The 5,311-nt window shown below is 36.0% G+C and overlaps 1 long non-coding RNA gene across 1 annotated transcript; it reads left to right on the forward strand.

Moving 5' to 3' along the window:
* Window positions 1–1,758: 1,758 nt before the first annotated feature.
* Window positions 1,759–4,962, forward strand: LOC148743080 (uncharacterized). Its single transcript, XR_015990032.1, has 4 exons — window positions 1,759–1,858; window positions 2,594–2,665; window positions 3,698–3,769; window positions 4,878–4,962. It is a non-coding gene; the product is annotated as an uncharacterized LOC148743080 (long non-coding RNA).
* Window positions 4,963–5,311: the final 349 nt, after the last annotated feature.

Below are 5,311 nucleotides of genomic sequence, written 5' to 3' on the forward strand. Positions count from 1 at the left end.
ACAACAACATAAAGAACTTGTCCTCTGACCAGTTACCACGTACATATAGGGCGGGGAAAGAATTTAGAAACCTGTAAGTTCTGTGGTTTTGGAGTCTTATGCAGTTTTCCATCAGTAATTCCACCAAATCTAACGTTCTAAAATATATCTTGCAACATATCGTCCTCCGAGATAATGACTGGAAAAGTGAATAACTTTGTATTGTCAATTCTAAGAAAATTTGAGCAACTTTGATTTGAATTTACTGCTAATTCTTAAACCACAAAATGATTGAAAAGGAATTACGATGACTTTACATATTCAGTTGCGGTCTCCACACTGGGAAAGATTCATGAATTGGAACTGGCAGCGACCGAAGTATGCTCAGTGTAGCCTTACATACCTCCAATTAAAGAATTGGTAACTGCTGGTAACTTTGTCAGCTCTCTGACCTACATAACTAATTTTTTGTTAATACATTCTCATTTTTAAACTGATCTAAACTTCCTGCAAAAACAAACTGAACATTGATCATTCAAATTTTGAACGGTTCTTGCCACTGAAGAAAGGCGCGCATTATAATAGTAAAAGCATCTAAAGTTTTTGATGGGAGGGCAAAGGCAGTTCAAAAACAGCTAGCGCTTTAAATTGATTTTGAAGGATTCCAAGAAAAGGAAATAAACAGGTTTTTAGACGATTCACTGAGCCTGAGACGTAGCTCGTTTTTGCATTCATCTTACTTCCAGTCATAAATTACAGCTTCAAGACTTATTTTGAATCAGTTTGATTCTTCCAATCTAGAGCGAATTCATAAAAAACTTTCAAAAACTCCAGAAAGATGTAGAGTCCTATTAGAAAAGTGAGAGTGCAAAAATAAATTTCCTGTACACTTCGGCACCTTCTAGAATAACCAAAAGGACGTCTCCTTCTCGATTTTTGTTCTAAAAAAATAATTCAAGGTTTATATTGCATTTTATTACCATTGATGTCAACTTATGATATTAAGCTGGAAGTCTATGAACCCTTCCTCAGCTGCATTGTGGTAAACGACGGTTTCCTTGCAGTATTTATTTAGGATGTTTAGTTTGTGGTATAACAGGAGTTTTCATTTCCAGGGGATCTAATGCATTCTGATTCTTCTTCAAATACCAAAAACCCAAATAAACTGAACAAGTTAGAAAAGACGAAAAATAAAGTGGTCCTAACAACAGAAGCTGTGAAATCAGCGCATTGTTTGGTGGCAAACAATCACTTCTCCCTCTCCCATACTATTTCTTTCTTCAAATTTCTTGGGCTACATAAATTCTCAAGGATACTACCCCGAGGCAAAAATTGTTACACCAAAAAGTTCTTGCCCGAACTCGATGCCTGCTAAGCACGATTTAAACCATCCGGTGTAAACAATAGGGCCATTGCCCGAAAACAAATCATACCATAACAATAGGCGAGGTTTGATATGATAGAGCAGATCAACTTGATATACTTAAAATTTTGTCACGCTCATTTATTATTGATAAGTAATGTTGACCGTCAAACTGATTGTTCTCTGTAACATAGTTAGAATGATTAGAAATTCATTTGAATCTTCCTTCTTTTTAAATCAGTGAGCACTGACTGCAATGGCTCGTTGAAATTGCACACGTACATTGTTTAGAAACGTGCAAGCTTTTGTTCAAACGTTTTATTTTTGTGACTTTCAATGTTAACTTTAGTGTGCAACCACAGCCTGTCTGTTTACATTTGTGGACAAAATCAAAATAAAATCCCACACTCCCGACTGAACAATGAAAGACCGTATATTTTTATACAGAACTCTGGACTTCAACAAACTGGAGACTCTACCAAGTGATCTGTTCAAGCGCTACAAGTTAACTGATCTGTAAGTTATTCGCTCTGAAGCTTAATATAGCTGACTGCCACTGACTTGGAGTGATTCCTCTTCCTATATGATCGTTTTATCTAAAACTGAATCTCGACCACGACTGAATCAAACCTTTTTTAATTTTATTTTGATGATAGGATTGAGTACTAGCAAACCACTGAATTTGACAAACATCAGGCACTTGTACAAATCCTCTTTAACAAATAATTAACAGCTAGGGGGAAAAAGGCACGACTTACAAACATCCTATCTTTTACTTTGGATGACATAACAATGGCCTATAACTTAGACATATATTTTATTAGAAATATTATTCCATGCTCAACTCAGGTTAAACGTGTTGATGTCCTCTGTCTATCAAGATTTATCATTACCGAGTGCAATTTGTCTTGTAGGCTTACTGAAAAACGATTTTTATCTAATAATTGAAAGATGACAATAAAATATACGTAGACATGCCTTAGTTGAAGGTACCCTAATGGGAAGATTATGATGATATGACCTGCTAGACTCAAGAACAGCAACGAATGAGTATACTTACGCGCCAATCATTGTTCGGGTAGACAAAATGAGAAATGTTCAAGCTGTCATAATATTGAGTACATGTAGATGTGAATTCTAGAGGAAACCTTAAGTTAGGTAGAAAGTTGGACCCCTTGCAAATTCTAGTCAGTACAAGGAAAGAAAATTTTTTCAAATGCTAATGGTATTTAACTTTTATGCGTTTTACAGGTGGCTGGGAAACAACAACTTAAAAAACTTATCTGAAGATCTCTTCACAGGGCAAGATATGTTGAAATATTTGTGAGTAGCAATTACTTGTCACCTTTTGAAGCAAACATTTGGGAAATTCCTTGCTCTCTTCTGTTTCTGACGTGATCGCATGTGCCTGCAGCAGCGTGAACATGATTTCAATTGAAAACGTTTAGTTTTGTATCCAAAGTGTAATCATTTAACGGCGTAACGTTTTCAGATTTATGTAGATCGTATCTACGGGTGCTGATAAGGTAGCTACGTGTTTTTGTGCGTGCGCATTTATAGGTGCTTGTGCGAAGGTGCTAATTACTTTGTTTGTGCAACACATTTAGAAATACCTGAACTTGACTAGCACTACAGAAATTAATAAACAGTTTGGCATGGAAAACTCGAACAAGTTACACAGTACGATCATTTGAAAGGCACAATACTGCTGTATCCTGCGGGCTCATATATCTTACTAAGAGTCGATCAAGAGGACAAAGAAAGGTGTTTAACACAATGGTTCTATCAATAAATTATCGATGCTAATTCAGAGGGAGTAGTGTCCAGTGGCACGTTACTTCCTCAGCATACACAAGATTACTTCAGATGGACCAGAAGGTTTTTGGAAACGCTATGCTGCTTGACGAAAATCAGTTGTAGTATATGTGATGGCTAGAGCTAAAAATTAAGAAACGAATAGTAACTTTTAAAATACCGGTATTGAAGTCCCCGGCGCCGCGTTGGAAAATAAACTGCGCAAACACCATAGCAAGGATGACAATGACCCGCGAAACATAAACCTAGGGTTCAGGGCTCTCCTCTAGAAAATGTTTTCCACATTTATTCTTTAACGCGTACTAAACAATGATCGTATTCGAAGGTAGGAAAACTGCAACGATATCCCGGAACTAAAAGCGAAGATATGATGAAACTTTGCTCTCGAATACAGACTTAAACTAGAAAATCAAGCCAAAAATAGGGAAAGCGTTTATGATGTGGATATCCTAGGTACAATAATATAATCAGAAAATCTCTGCCCTAAGTTTGAAGCATCTTTCGTACAATAGGATCTTTTCTATCGCTTTTTATATGTAGGCGGTTGAGTGGTAATCAGCTGGAAAAGCTGCCTCGAAACATTCTTCAAGAAATGTCCACATTAGAGGAAGTGTAAGTATAAATTTTGTGATTTGTTTTCAAAAATTCTTCGTCAACGTTAATATTGCTTTCCTCTGTATTGCACTTGTGATCTGTTGCTCTCAAGCAGTTCAAAATATGGTTTTATACACCTCTCGTTTTTGATTTATTTATTGGAGCCACTAGTTAGCCAGTCGGACATGGAGTTTGATCAGTATTGTGTGAGTAGTTCATAAACAGGACGTTCCAAAGTTAGAGAATGTTACAATGAAGTTTTACTTCCGTTGTTGACAAAAAAGGTGCCACTCTCCAAAACGAAAAGTTGCACTTTCTTCCTTTCCATTAAATAAAAAGAGAATATATCTTTATTGAAACGCAGACACGGGTTTGACGAATTCTAAAAAAAACAAAACAGAGAAATTACCCTTAAAAAAACTGGTCGACACATTTTTACTCTCATTTTGTACGTTTTCATGCTAACTCAAAATGCCTGCTTGTAATTTTGCATAATGAAAGGAGACTTAAAAAAATCAAATCGTAAATTTAATAATGACATATGCATGGGGTTGTTTTTTGCTCTGGGTCACGTGACATTGGGTGTGTCCAGATGACTTCACCAGCTTGCTGGCGCTCACTTCTTTAAAAAATTGTGCAAAGCTAATCCAATAGAAAAAAAAATTTCGATTTATAGCCAACTGAATCCACTTTCTCCCTTACTCGACAAGCAAACATTATACGCAATGCTTGCATCTTTACTCGCTAAAATGAAAATAAATACTACGCAACTCGGAAATCATCCGTCTGCCTTAGAACTTTGTTAAACCATCGAATAACGTGCATCTATTTATCTAACGTAACAAACCCAAAAAAACTGGACAGGGAAATTTGAATGTTTCCCAGAGAGGGAGTTTTCAAGTTTTCAAGTTTTCAAAGATTACTACAACTGATTACTAAGACTGATTAATGAGCTACCTCTGCCTAAGCTCTATGAGATAAGAATTTCGGCAGAAAAGAAGTTCATACGAGACAGAAATGACAGAGTTCCACATAGCCCTTGGAAATGTAGTTTGTTAACTGAATGTTTGTTTGTTTATTTTTTTCTCGCTGGCATTCATCTCATTCTCCAAACACGTTTCTTCAGGGACTTGTCCTACAATCAGTTGCAGAGTTTGCCACGAGAGATACTAAGCAGTAATACTAAACTGAAAGTACTGTAAGTAGGACTTTTCTATGTAAAAAAAAACCTTTACACGTCAGTGTTAACATTCATACGTGGTGATCCAAACCAGTGGAGAATATCGCTCATTTCTACCTTTCTCGTACAGAGTTTGCTCATTTGGAAATTACTGAGTAAAGTGTTATTTGAGTGATAGATGTCATAATACAATGAAAGGTCTCCCTCCCAGTATTGTCGTAACAGAAGGTTTCTCATTTTTAAGGATGGAATAAATATGTCCTTTGAGTCCAGTTTCTGCATATTGGAGATTCTTGGTGATAATTGATATTTTTAAAGACGCTTGAAAAGCTTTTAAATTTCCTTATTTAGTAAAAAAATTACTAGTATGTTATTATCAG

The sequence above is a fragment of the Stylophora pistillata genome, chromosome 1 (assembly GCF_964205215.1).
Source record: "Stylophora pistillata chromosome 1, jaStyPist1.2, whole genome shotgun sequence".
Lineage (NCBI taxonomy): Eukaryota > Metazoa > Cnidaria > Anthozoa > Scleractinia > Pocilloporidae > Stylophora > Stylophora pistillata.